The 15515-nt window shown below is 35.9% G+C and overlaps 1 protein-coding gene and 1 pseudogene across 21 annotated transcripts in view; both read left to right on the forward strand.

Moving 5' to 3' along the window:
• HHLA2 (HHLA2 member of B7 family) overlaps window positions 1-15515 on the forward strand; it is a 110086-nt gene that overhangs the window by 7953 nt on the left and 86618 nt on the right. The window lies entirely within an intron of this gene.
• LOC120598271 (uncharacterized) lies at window positions 8936-9051 on the forward strand (annotated as a pseudogene).

Below are 15515 nucleotides of genomic sequence, written 5' to 3' on the forward strand. Positions count from 1 at the left end.
ATCTTGTTCTTTCAAAGGAAGCACAAAGTCTTTTTATTAAATAAAAAAACAATCTTTATTCTTTCTTGAAGTACAAGAATGGCTTCCTTATAGCTTCTCCTGCAGATCTGGTCCTCTTTCATACTTTTGTCTGTATTGTTCCCAGAGTAATCTTTCTAAAATGCAAATATGGACACGTCACTGGCCTACCTGACACCAATACATGGATCTTCCATTTGGGAAAAAAAATCAGATGTTTTAATCCCACTATATAAGCCTCCAGAGAAGGTCCAGGTTTTGTGAGAACTGAAACTTATGCAATGGGGGTGGGGTCCTTTTAAATAAAAATAAATATAAAAATTTGAATTCAAAATCAGCTACAGGGCCTTTGAAGGGACAATGCCAGTGAGGCTCCCTTGAGAATACATTTCACTAATTTCCTGGTATGTGTGCCTCTACTAAGGGAGTTGTTTTATCATTGCAAATGAGATGAGATTCCTGAGTCAGTAAATAATGACCAAGATAAAGTATCCAATCAGATGAAGTTGAAAAAGCTTTTTCTTCTACTCTTCTTGATTCTCTGGCTGGCGCCCTTCAAGTTAGATTGACAAAAGACAGATTAACAAGAGAAAAACAGTTTATTAACAGGTACAGTGAAATTATATGCGGGGGAAACTCAGTGATGACTAGAAACTCAAAGAGGTCGTTAGAACTTGGGCTTATACAGAATAGTAGAATAGTATTTTAACAAAGAACAATAGATACGTAGAGAAGTTACAAGACAAATGAAAAGGGTTTTAGGTTTCTATGGTAAATATATGGGAGAAAAAAATGGAAAATAAGGGTTGTTTTGGTAAGGCATTTTATATAGTTTCCCCTCAGTGCTGTCTTTGGGCTGGTAAGAGTCTCTGGTAATTAAGAGTCAATGTTTATTTTTAGACAAATGTGGGCGAGTGCAGAGATATTTTGGGGTGTTTGCTATTTCTCAGTTGTCTTCAACTCAAATAATCCGTATGCCAGAGTGGCATATTTTGGTTTGTCATATTGTGATCCCCTGTAGCATAGAGATCTCTGACTAGAACTCAAAGTCAGCTGGCTAAATATGGCCAGGATGGTTCTTCCTAACATGAGACAGACATGCTGAGCCCTTTTTATAGTCATTCTAATAAGGAGAATGTTATGCCCATAGTTTTCAGACTAGATTGGTTTCAAATAGGTTCAAGTTTGACCCTTAAATTACTAAATTAAAGTTAGTTTAATTACTTCTCTGTGATTTGAGATTTCAACTCTACCCAGTAGTAACTAACTTTCTTCACTAATCTTTACCTACCTGGCTGAAATATCTATTTAACAGTCTTCCTATCTGGCCGAACCACAATTCTTAATGACACTTTAATAGTGGCTGACTGTTCTGTGTCTTGTACCTTTGGCTTTGTAGTCAACACCACCAAAGTCATGCTAATGACACCTGTGATTAACTCTTCCTCACACCAGACAGTGGTTCTGGTTTCTCCTCAGTTGACATTGGAAAGCGTTGGAATGACAAGAACTGGTACATATACCTTGTCATTTTTTTTTTACCCTATGTAACCACTCTCTCCTCTAAATTCAGTTCCTCCCTTTTGTTTCCTCTAAAGCCTCTTTTTTAAAGATGGTAATGATTCCTTATTCTTTAGGTGACTTTTTCTCTAAAGCACTCATGTTAGTCCAAGTCTTCTAAGAATTAGAGGCTAAAATGGGATGAGACATGTAAAAAGTTTATTAGGCTATATTGCATAGGATAGAAAATGAGAAGAGACCCGGCAAAGGCTGGGTCAGCAGTCAGATCGTGGTGCAAGACTAATCCCAAGTGAAGAATAAAGGGAAGGAAGAGCTCATTTTACATACTATGCAGTCTATGTGCCTCACTCAAAGCTGGCAGACTTTTGTATCACGCTGTATCTGAGTGGGATGAATGTTCCCAGGTTTGGAATATGTTGCCTCCAGAAGCCAAAGAGCCCTTCTAAATGCTTTGCTTCCTTCTTTGTGTAGGGAATTCAAGATACAGTAATTTGTCTTTTACTTTGTAGCATGTCCCAGCATGCCCCTGATCACTGGGTTCTCAAAACTTCACTGAAGGGACTGGCACCTGAATGTTTGATCTCTTAATGTCTAGAGTGCATGCATTTTACCAAGGCCTCTATCATGGTAACAGCTTCTTGCTTCTGCTCAATCACTATCATATCTTGATGTAATGGATAGGTCTGATGTTCTATGGGATATCCTGAAGGTTTAAATCTCTTTAGACTATGACAGAAGGCAGAAGAATTAACATAGCCCTTAGGGAAATTTTTAAATGAATATTGTCCATTCATGTGAATGCAAACTGTTTTTGATCCTCTTTCCTGATTTGGGTTGAATAAAATACATTCATTAGATTAATGGCAGTATATATGTGCTATATTTGCTCAACCAAGCATACTACGCCTGGTATAGTAGTTACAATCTAGGATACACCTTGTTTGCATTGTGATAGTCCACGGTCATTCTCCAGGATCTGCTAAGCTTTTGAAGGGGCCAGAGTAATGAAATGGAGATGTGATAGGAGCCACCATTGCTGCATCCTTCAGGTCTTTAATGCTGGTACTCATCTTTGCCACACCCCTCCATGGGATATGGTAATGTTTTTGATTTACTATTTTGGTGAGGACAATTTCACAGGTTTCCATTTGACTGTTTCCATTTGACTGTTTTGGTGAGGACAATTTCACAGGTTTCCATTTGACTGTTTCCTTCTTACTCCAGAGGTCAAGGACACAATTTGAGGATGGCCCCAACTGCCAAGTTTATCCATTTGAACCATGCATACAGACTGTATTGTCATGGTACATGCTTGTCATGGCGTGGCAGGGTCCTTCTTCCTAGGGCACCAACCCCTTCTTTAGTCAATGGGTTACAGATGTGAAAATTATTTCTGGTCTGAGAATGAGCAAGTGATTGTGACTTTATTAGACAACCATTCTCAGCATCCTGCTCCTCCATTCTTTCTTTGGTTGTGAGGTAAAGCAACACACTTGTTAGCTGCCCATCTGTCTTGCCCCTAGAGACACCATGCTCTATTAATCATCTCTACAACTCCCTGTGGGTCAAACAGGCTTGGCTGCCCTCTGGCCTTGCCAATCATTATGATAATTACATCCTGACAGACAAGTGCTGCCATCTGGCCTCTATTACTGCAAGGCCCCATCATCTCCATGGAAATTAACCAACCCAGTTATGTAACTGCTTCTAGTATCAACATCTCTGGCCTGTAGATGAAAGCTGTTACAGAATTTCTTAGGGGTGCTGGTGTCCATCTCACCACTGCATCCTCAATGGCCTCAGTGAATGGTGTGCTCTCTGGGCCCTCCTGTGGAACATAATCTTCTAGTGGGCTTCAGACCTTTTATATCTATGCCACATGCCCACTTCCGTCAGCTGCTTACTTCCTTCATCTTCCTTTTGCTAGGGTAACTTGACATTTCTACTTTATTGAGAATCAGCCAAGCTTCTAAAAGCTACCCTAGCTGTGAGTTTACCTATCCTCTGGGGTCTTTGCTAAATGTTAAATCCTGGGGCTTGGTAAAGGGTCCCCAGGTCAGTGAATTCTGGTTTATTCAGTTGTGCATTCTCTCTCCATTGATCAAGCACTCCCGCTGGTATATGCCACGTCATATGTATAATTCATTCGATGTATAGTCCCTTTCCTCCCTTATAAGGCCCAGCACATCTCCAGCTGGGTTAAACTGAGATTTAACCCTACTTATTAGCCTGGCAGCCAGACGAGGTAGGAGGGGAAGGCTGCGTGTGTATCATGTGTTGCCTGAGACTTCTGCTGTGCTAGGAGATGCTACAGAAATGCTAGTTTTTACTGGGATGGGATGTGCTACTTCTGCAATTCTCTAGGGTCTGGAAGGTTACAAAGTCAGTATCCTTAGGACATCTAGTCAAATGTCCCTATCCTACCTCAGTTTTCCAGGTTTTTCCCATCAGGTCCTGACCGTCACACAGCTGACCTTCCTTGACTGGGACTTAAAATGTCCCTGGAGCTCTGGGACTTTAACAGTCAGGTCTTCAGCCTACTGCTCCACTGTGTCTGGCCTCCCAGCAGGAGATGGGCCTCTCTGTAAGCTACCCGCTAGGCTCTCTGACTCTCATATTTAGCTTTCAGCTAGTTGTTTACAGCCCTTGTCTCCCATTTTCCCTCTTCAGGGTGTCAATACAACTTAGCAGTAACCAGCCAACTACCCTACCTTTGTAAGCATTGTTCCCCCAATATTTTTCAAATGCTAGTATTATCTCTACATGTCACAACATTCACCTCCACTGGAATATTGTCCAGAGAGCGCCATTCACCAAGGCCAACAGGAATGCACAGGTGAGAGGTCACTGAAATCTAGCAATTTGGTCACTGAAATCTAGCAGTTATTCACTACCTTTTGCCAGAAACTGTGTGTGTTCCACTTATCAAACAGGACAGTGTCTTCTGTCTGGTAGTAAGTAGTGAGCCAGTACCAAATCCCCATCTTGCTGCCTGTTTCTTGGACCACTCCTGTTACCATTTGGTGTTTGTTTGAGTCTTCTAAAAATAAGAAACTAAGACTGGGTTAAACATAAAAGGATTTTATTAGAGAAAGTACCTATATGAGAAAAAATGGTGAGAGAGATAGAAAAGGCTGGAAGAGCTGACAGACCATGGGCAGGTGTGACCTGAGTGAAGAAAAGAAGGAAGGTTGAGTGGAAGCATGTGGTTACAGTCTAAGGAAAGCTCAGCAAGGCTGTCGAGGAAGTCCTCGAGCAAAGACCAACCATCTGAGGAGCCCCACGTCTCCTATAGTTCTCAGCCATTGCCTGGAAGCAGCTTTTGGAAAGCATTGCCTCTGCACAAACAAGGCAATCGTTTTACAGATTGCAGCAGTTAAAGCCTCTGGTCAGTTCTGCTCATTCTCATGGCACCACAGCTTGCTCAGTGTTTTAGTTACTGTTTGTGCATAACAATATACACCAAAACTTAAAGCTTGACAGCATCCTATTACATTTGTACTATTAAAGAAAAAAGGCCACAGTTTGATTACACCCCTAGAACAAACAAACAGTCATGTAACCAAAATTTAAATTTTCCCAATTTCCCTAAAATGCTGACTCTAATATTAAATAAAACTTAAGCTTTTCTTTATGTCAATGGGACCTTACAGCTTTCTAGCCAATCAGCTACAAATAAGTAAGCTTATACAGTGTTACTACCATAAAAGGAATGTTTCTAGTAACTAATCACAATAGAAAACAATGTACTTTCTCATTTCATGCTTTATAAACTGAGTTGTAACTGCTGAGACCTGAGCTTCATACCAGTTTTGGTTTTGAAGTTACTCTGTTTGCAAACAGTTTGTTTTTTGCTTAATAAAATATTTATATCAAGTAAATCTCTGAGTTTTCTTCAGGCAGTAGCTTCTCTGGCTCAAGAACTCAAATAGAACGTATCAAGGATGCCTTATCTTTGCTCCATAGTTTAGGGTCTCAGCTAGGAAGACTAGAAGGCTATAGTGACTCCATGGTTCGAGGCTGGATTCCTCTGAAGGGTTATTCATAACAGGCACATAGGCTGAGATGGTATAAGGATTAGAGCTACCTAAAGTGCCTAACATGGCCTCTCCATGTGATCTGACTTCCTCATAACACCACTAACTTAGGCTAAGCCAACTTCTGACAGGGTGAATTAGGGCTCCAAGTATAAGCGTTCTAGTGAACAGGGTGATTTAGGGCTCTAGTATAAGTGTTTTAGGACCCAGCCTCTATTGTACTGTGTTGGTCAAAGCAGTCACAAGCCCACCCAGTCTCGTTGGGAGGGGACAACCCCCTCCCCACCTTTTGATGGGAGAAGCAACATAATTTTCTGGCCATTAAAAAAACACACACAACTGGTCAACAGGTTTCTGTAAGGAAAGGTGTCGAAAACCTTCAGCTTAATTGGTTGCTATTGCTAGCTTCCTGGATTTATACTCATCATAACACTCTTCAGCTTATATTATAATTGCCTGTTTACTTCTGTTTCAGTCTTCCTTGTTACCCTGCACCTGGCACACAGATGCTTAATAGGCATTCAATTAACTGTTCCTTCCTAAAACCTACTTTGGGAGCAAAACTAACATATATAATAGTGTACAACGTAGGACAATAAAATTACAAGTTCACATGGTTCGAGTTGTACTATAAGAGTTAAGTTTTCTTTGATCGCTCTTCTGAATTAAGTCCAGGTTGATGAAGACCAGGAATTATCCAAACAAACTAGGATTATCCCTTTTTCTGAGGTGGTTGATAAACATTTCAACTATGGTCTGACATTCTAAAATAATAAAATCCTAACAAGCCTTCTGAAATGGCCTTTTGGAAATTAGGTGACTTAATTCTTATCCAAAGGCAATTAAATGGCCTTAATGAGTAATTAATGACTTCTTAAAGATGTCCTCAGTCTATTCAAGTGCAATGTGTTTACCACTGTAAGGAAACTATAAGAGAATTGGGGAGAATGTCAGCACTTAATGTTCAAGGACATTCAGAACAATTCTTTAACTTTTCCCTTCTCATATCTCCCTTTGAAAATATTACCAAAAAGTAAATGAAAAATATTAAATAATTAAATGGGTGAAAGCATTTAAACTATGGTTAAAATGTAAAATGACAGAAGAAGCAAGAGGGAAATGAACAAGACCAAACCAAAATGCAGCTATGGCTGTGTGTCAAATTACTCTTGCGTTTGTTTAATCTCTATGTGATTTACACATGACGAGCTAGCTAATTTGTGATATTGTTTGGAGAACTCAGAGGTATCAGAGTGAAGGCAGCTTTTCCAAACTAAAATGAGTTGGGAAGATAAGAAAATCCACCATTTAAAATAAATTGGCTCAGGGACTAGCTAAAACTCAGTACAAAGCTATATTATGAATGAACTCCTTATTGGAAACTTAGCTTTGACCTATTCGTAAATATAAAATTCTTACTTCAGTCCTGTGCAGTAATAGATAATCATTTATTTATAATTTTGATTTTGCCTGTGAACATTTGCGTAACTTGGTAACTTAAGAAATTTACAGAATTTTAAAGAGAAAACAAAGATCCATTGAAGTTAGAAAAACAGCTTTCCTAACAATCTATGCTTTTCATCATTGATTTGCTAGAACAGTAGATTTACTTTGAATTGTATAGAGTCTAATTACTGGACTTGGGATGATCTGTCTTGAAGACTGGTGGGATTACACCTTTATCTTTCTTGTATTCTCCTTGATTTTTGTTGTCAATAGAAGAGTAGACAGCTTTCTCTGTGGTCTCCCTGTCTTGCTTTCTGTCAGGCCTTCTCAAAGAGAATATGAATGTGGAGTTGGAAGATAGCTTTTTAACTTTGTTTTAGCATAGACTCTACTGAGTGGAAAGCTTAAAATAGCAGTGAAAAGTACTATGAATTCACAAAGATCTGGTTAGTTAGTTTTATTCTGATTAGAGACCAATTCTAGCAGTTGTGAAGGAAGGAAACTGAGGCACTTATGTCTGACATCAAGGTTATAAAACTAAAGAGAAGATTCTTTTAGTTTGAGAAATTAATTGAATTTACTGGAATCTTAAGAGAACATAATCATTCAATATATATCAATAATATAAGAATTTTGTGATACCTATTTGTCATTGGTTGTTTCTGGCTATAAAGTCAAGGTAATTAACTGAGGATTAATCCTTTTACATACAAAACCCAGCATTTGATAGGAATCTTCTTAAATGTGTGATGTATGTGATCCTGATATATTAAAAACTAGTTCACTGAAGAGCAGTTATGCTGCTGTTATGAAGATACCTACCCCAACAAGGATATTTCAACTTACTGCAGTTTGATGGAGCCTGTACATCTCTGTGTTAAAAGTCTCCACAGTTGATCCTGAAATGCAGCTAGAAGCTATAGCATCATCCCCAGAAAGTTACTGCTTTTATCTTGGATCAGGTTGCTATGTACAAAAATTCAGAACTACTTTTTTTTTTTTTTCACCAGATACTGTTTGTTGGATTAACTACACCACCCTGTGACATTCTGCAATGTGAATTTTCCTCCCTTAATTATCACTTCATCCATTTTAGGCTTCAACTTTCTATCAATACTGTTCTACCTTACAGTAAAGATTTTCATCCTTTATGAAGAAGAAATAAAACCCAAATTAAGCAGTTCTTCCTCCTTTTACTGGATGATTTTTTTTTTAAATCATATTCTTCAAGTAATGAGGTCTGTCCTGTCTTTATTGCCTTCTTCTTTTGCAAATCTAATTTTGACTTCCTACTGCAATCGTTACTGGTTTTGGTTATATTGCCTATTCCATGAAACTATAATCTGAGTTGTTAAATTTAGGTACATGTTGCTCTTTTTCTTCTCCCAAATGATTCAAAGTTCAGATTGAGCCTCCCATTAGGCCTGAACTATCTCACAATAATAAACTGTCTGGCATTCAGATGCTCTGAATGCTTTGAAGTAAACCTTCCTAGTATCTGGCATACTTTTCACATGTTCTCGATGCTCTTTTCTTTGGTTGTGATAGATTCTGAGGTGTTTTCACTTTCTCTCAAAGTTTCTTTTCTACTTCAAAAAACATTAATTTATGTAGGTCAGAGTGAAATTAATTCAAGGGAAGCAAATACTTTCTTCCAGAAAAGCAGTTTCTTAAAAATCCTGCTTTATCTTTACAGAAGTAGAATTTTTCTATTAGTTTCTACAACAGAAAAAAAGTTAGAATCAACTAACATATCCAGTGGTACATAGTTAACATTTCATTGTATAAATGGGCTCTAATTTGGGCAACATTAAAAAAAAAATAAGGACGTGGTTCTATAGCGTAGTGGTTAGCACGTCTGCTTTACATGCAGAAGGTCCTGGGTTTGTGCCCCAGTGGAGCAATGGTCCATGGTCTGTGGCCATGCCACCCTGAACAAGCTTGATGTCTGATCTCGGAAGCTAAGCAGGCTTGGGCCTGGTTAGTACTTGGATGGGAGACCACCTAGGAAGACCAGGTGCTGTAGGCATAAATAATAATAATATAATAATAATAATAAGATGTTTTAGGATGTTTAATGACACAGGAAAATACTCATGCAAATAAAATGTAGGTTTGAAAAATTGCATACAAACAGTATAATATCAGAAATTCTAAAAATATATACATACAAAAATAAGATTAATCATATTCACAAAAGTTATCTTGTAATGATTACATTACCTGTGTTTTTAATTTTCCAAAATCTCTATAATCATATACTACTTTAAAAATAAGGAAAGGTTATTAGGCTGGTTTTTTATCATACATGTATTTCTGTTAATGGATGTCTGCTTTGTTGGGATTCTCTATCACTTTCACATCTTGGTTTGGAATGTTTAATAATCACTTATCAAGTACAATACAGGGACAGAAGAAACAGTTCCTTGCTAAATAAAGTTCTGATTCTTTTTCATGATAGCTAGCATGTGAGTACTTACTGTGTGCTAGGCACAGTGCCAAGGGTGTGAAGTACACATTGTTTTATGTATCTTAGATACTACTTCATTTAATCCTTCGGAAAAAAGATGATGTTTTATATATGATGACACTGAAGCTCAGACTGTCCAGTGTCACACAACCAATATATGCTGAGCTATATAACCTTTCCACTATAAAGCTCGTAACCTTTTCACTCTAAAGTGAATATTACCATGCTTCCTCCATAGTACTTGGATAATATAGCAGTTCCTAACAGAATTATTTGTATATACAATTAAATTTCTCCGTTACCCAGCCTCTCAGTTAGATTTTTATTAAACTTTTTATTTTGAGATAATTGTATATTCACATGCAATTGTAAGAAATGATGCAGAGAGATCCTGTGTACCCTTTAGCTAGTACACTTCAATGGTAACATCTTATAAAACTATGGTACGATATCACAATCAGGATATTGACATTGATACAGTCAAGATACTTCAGCACAAGGTTCTCTCATGTTGACCTTTTATAACCACATCCACTTTCCTTTCCACCCACATAACCCCTGACAACCACTAAACTTCTCTGTAAGTTGTCACTGGAAGAATACTTTATAAATAGAATCAAATAGTGTGCAACCTTTTGGGATAGGCTTTTTAAACTCAGCATAATTCTCTGATGAGTCATTCAGATTGTATGTATGAATAATTAGTTCTTTTTTATTTGGAGTAGTGTTGTATGGAATAGATATACCACAATTTACTTAACCATTCACCCACTGAAGAATATCTGGGTTGTTACCAATTTTCTATTACAAATAAAGCTGTTATGAACATTTCTGTTCAGATTTTTTTTAATTAAAAAATTTCTTTTCAATTACAGTTGAAATTCAACATTATAGTAGTTTCAGGTATACAGCATAGTAGTTAGACATTTACATAACTTACAAAGTGATCTCCCTGATAGATATTGTATCCACCTGACACCATAGTTACTAGAAAATTATTGACTATAGTTCCTAAGCTCTACTTTACATCCCTGTGACTATTTTCTAACTGTTAATTTGTGCTTCTTAATCCTGTAACATTTTTACCCAGCCCTCAAGCCCCCTCCCATCTGGCAACCATCAGTTCTCTATATTTATGAGGTTTTTTTCTTTTTTTTTTATTCATTTATTTTGCTTTTTTAGATTCAATATGTAAGTGAAATCATATGGTATTTGCTTTTCTCTGACTTATTTCACTTACCAAAATACCTTATAGGCCCATCCATGTCACAAATGGTAAGATTTCATTCTTTTTTATAGCCAAGTAAAATTCCATTGTATATATGTACCACTTCTTCTTTGTTCATTTGTTTTTTGATTGGAGCCTTTAAGCAATTTTCATTTAAAGTAATTATTAATAAGTATGTAGTTACTACCACTTTATTATTTTCTGATCATTTTTATAGTTCTCTGTTCCTTATTCTCTTGCTTTCTTCCCTTGTATGGTGACTTTTCTATAGTGTTGTGTTTGGATTCCTTTCTTTTTATTTCTTACATATCTCTTGCAGATTTTTGGCTGTGGTTACCATGTGCTTCATATATACCAAATATATATACTAAATATATATACCAAACTATGTTTATAGCAGTCTGTTTTAAGTTTATGGTCACTTAAGTTCAAACATATTGTAAAATCATTACCATTTTTACTCACCCCCTTCATGTTTATGTTTTTGTCATGTTTTACTTTGTGCGTGTGTATGTGTATGTATGTTTGTGTGTATTCTTTAATATATTATTGTAATTACATAATCTTCCTACTTTTGCCTTTTAACCTTTGTACTACCTTCAGTATTGGTTGATCCACTGTTCGTATTATGTGTTTGACTTTGTCAGGGAGAATTTTTTCTTCATAATATTTCCTTATTAATATTTTTGATTTTTTTTCCCTTTAACATTTCTTATAATACTAGTTTAGAGGTAAGGAACTTCTTCAGCTTTTTCTTGTCTAGGAATTACTGGTCAGAGTTTTTTTTTTATATAAATGTAAGTTTTCATTCTCTTGGATAAATGCTCAAGGATGCAATTGCTGAGTCATATGGTAGTTGCATGTTTAGTTTTTAAAGAAACTGCCAAACTCTTTTTCAGACTGGCTCTACCATTTAATGTTCCCATCAGCAATGTATGAGCGACTCAGTTCCTCCATATGCTCACTAGTATTTGGTGTTGTCACTATTCTGTTTTAATTTTCATTGTCATATTTTAATTTTATTATTTTAAAATTTTATTTTTCATTCTGATAGATGTGTAGTGATTATCTCATTGTAGTTTTAATTTGCCTTTCCCTACTGTCTAATGATGCTGAACATCTTTTTATGTCCTTAGTTGCTATATATCCTCTTGGATGCAATATCTTTTTTTTTTTTTTAACTGTTGAGCTTTGAAAGTGTTTTATATATTCTACATACAACTCCTTTACCAGATATGTTACTTACAAATATTTTCTATCAGTCTGTAGCTTGTCTTTTCATTCTCTTAACGGCTCTTTTGCAAAGCAGAAGTTTAAAATTTTGATGAAGTCAAGTTTATAAATTTTTCTTTTTATGAATCATACATCTAGTGTCGAATCTCAGAACTTTTTGTCTAGCCCGACTTCCAGAAGATTTTCTCTTATATGTTTTTCTAAAAATTTTTCAGTTTTACATTTTATATGTAAGTCCAGGCTCATTTCGTGCTTCAATCCTAGAATCAACCATTCTGGGATATTTTCTGCCTCAGTCCTAGAATCAACCATTTCTCCAAGGAGCCCTCATTCCTTTTATTGGAGAATGGTATTAGAAACTAAGACCTAGTACTAGGTATACTTGTTACTGGAGTGTCATTGATTTTAGGTCCTCTCAGCCTACAGAGCAAGGAAATATGTGTTTCATTAACTCATGTACTAAAATTTTTATGTAGTTATCTAAATATTTTTACATGTAACCATATATATCTACGTTAAGCTAAACCTGAGTTCATATTGATATCTGCAACTCTAATCCATTAATGTATGGGGTTATTCGAGCTTCCTCCCTTTGCTTATATCTATAAATTCCCAACAGTGAGAATCTGGCATCTATCATCAACCATCTATTTACTTAATTGTTCAGTTCCAGTATACATGCATAGTGGTTTCAGAATTGTTCATGAATACCCCTGTGGGAAACAACTAGAGTACAATTCTTATGTAGTTTCTCTTGCTTTAGTGTTAGAGACTCTCTCTACTCATTTCCAGAGTTAAATCAGCACCTTTTCCCACACTCCCTGCAGTGAAATTGTTTCATACATTTGTAGTACAATTAGATTATTTTGTCAATTTGCATTTCATCCTAGAATCCCTGGACCATCTAAGTGATTTTTTAAAAATTTGCACAGGTTTACTCTTTGCCCTATGAGGTTCTATATGGGTTTTTACAAATGCATAATTTCACATATCCAGAATTACTTTATAATTCACAACGCATGCCTAAAAATGTCTCCTGTACTTCATCTATTCAAACTTCCCTCTACACCCTCCTCTCTGGCTATGACTAATCTAGTTATGAATTCTGTAGTTATGTCTTTTCCAGAATGTTATGTAATTGGAATTATATAGTATGTTGCTTTTACAGACTGTCTCCTTTCATTTTATAATATGCATTTAAGATTAATCTGTGTCCATTTGGCCTCCCTCTATATTTTGATTGGAGCATTTAATCCATCTACATTTAAAGTATTTGTTGATAGATATGTAGTTACTGGATAAGAAAACAAGACCCTTACGTATGCTGCCTACAAGAGACTCACTTCAGATCAAAAGACACACATAGACTGAAAACAAAAGGATGGCAAAAGATATTTCATGAAAATGGAAATGAAAAAAAAAGCTGGGGTAGCAATACTTATACTAGACAAAATAAACTTTAAAATAAAGGCTATAACAAGAGACAAAAAAGGACCCAGTAATCCCACTTCTGGATATTTATTCAAAGAAACCCGAAACACTACTTCAAAGGGACATGTGCATCCATTTGTTCATTGCAGCATTATTTACTATAACCAAGATATGGAAGCAACCTAAATGTCCATTAATAGATGAATGGATAAAGAAGAAGTGGTACATATATACAATGGGAAATTACTTAGCCATCAAAAAGAATGAAATCTTGCCATCCACAACAACATGGATGGACTTAGAAGGTATTATGCTAAGTGAGGTAAGTCAGACAGAAAACCAAAAACCAAATGATTTCACTTACATCTAAAAAATAAATGAACAAACAAAAGAGAAACGAACTCATAGATACAGAAAACATTTTGATGGTAGCCAGATGGAAGGGAGGATAGGGTGATGGGTAAAGGGGAGAAGGGATTAAGAAGTACAAATTGGTAGTTATAAAATAGTCTTGGGGATATAAAGTATAGCATAGAGAATATAGCCAATAATATTGTAATGACTATGTATGGTGTCAAAGGGGTACTAGATTTAACAAGGTGATCCCTTCCTAAGTTATATATATTTCTAATCACTGTGTTGTGCACCTTAAGCTAATATAATGTGTGTCAACTGTAATTGAAAAAAATTATTTAAAAAAGATTAATCCATGTCTTTTTTTGATTCTGATTATTTCTTTTTTTTAAATATTCCATTGTATGTTCATCTGTTTATTTGTTTAGGGACATCTTGGTGGTTTTCCGTTTTTTTGTGACTATGAATAAAGTTGCAGTTTACATCCATGTGCAGGTTTTTGAGTGGACATACATTTTCAAATCAGTTGAGAAAATATCTAGGTATATGCTTGCTGAGTTATATGGTAAGACTGTGTTTAGATTTGTAAGAAACTTCCAAACTGTCTTTTAAAGCGACTGCCCTTTTTGCATTCCCATCAACAATGAATCAGAGTTCCTGTTCCTACTCACCAGTAGTTTCAGTTTTGTCAGGGTTTTTTTTTAAATTTAGCTATTTTAATAGATGTTTAGTAATCAATTGTATTTTTATTCTTAAAAATATACCAGAAGACAGATTACTTTGCAGTGCATAAGAATTAATTGAAAGCTATGATACTTTTCAAAGACACTGATAACCATTGACTTTGCCTCCTCCTCACAGAACGAGGAGCAGCCTCACTGCTAAGGAATTTTCTTCAAGACCCAGATGAGCCCATGTTTGTAAACATACATCTCCAGTTCTTAGCCCTATCAGACCCAAGGTACCTTTACAACAAATGCTTACGATGCCTTGTTTTCTATGCTAAAATGAAATTAATCTATAATATAGGCTTACTACATAGTTTTAAAAAGTAAAAATAATGTCCTGTTACATAAAGGAGAAATTTTAAAAATTTAAATTACATATTATACCATGTAAACGTTCAGTTATAACTACATTAAAGGACAATGAAGTACTGAGGTATTAGTACCTTCTTCTTGAATAAGTAAGTGACAAGATCAGAAGTCTTTCCATACAAGACATATAGGCAAATTGAAGCAGTGGTATGGGTGGATACTAGAATAAATTCTAGTATTACTCTTGCGTGTAAGAAAAATAGAGCTTATTTGTATATGACGAGAGGGAACAACCCCAGTTGAAGTAGGAATAACATGTCAAGATAATTTACAGACTGCTGAAGTGAAAAAAGGACATATGATTCTTGCATATGAGCTCAACATTACAAGTATGGTATTAAAATTCCCTATATTATGACATAGGGTATGATAGTGACAAAGTATCATGTCTCCTCCTATTTTTAAATCCCATTACATGTTGGGGCATATGTTCAGTCTCCACTAAAAAGGCCTGGGAGGCTATATTCTTCAATAAACAATAGGGACTGTAAGGAAAGATTAGAAAGATACTATAAAACAAGAGACTATGTCTGGCTTATTTCGCTTAACGTGATTATCGCAAGGTCTATCCATGCTGTCGCAAATGGCAATATTTCATCTCTTCTTACAGCTGAGTAATGTTCCATTGTATATATGTACCACAGCTTCTTTATCCAGTCATCTATGGTAGGACACTTTGG

The sequence above is a fragment of the Pteropus medius genome, unplaced genomic scaffold (genome assembly GCF_902729225.1).
Source record: "Pteropus medius unplaced genomic scaffold, Ma_sr-lr_union100, whole genome shotgun sequence".
NCBI classification, from domain to species: Eukaryota; Metazoa; Chordata; class Mammalia; order Chiroptera; family Pteropodidae; genus Pteropus; species Pteropus medius.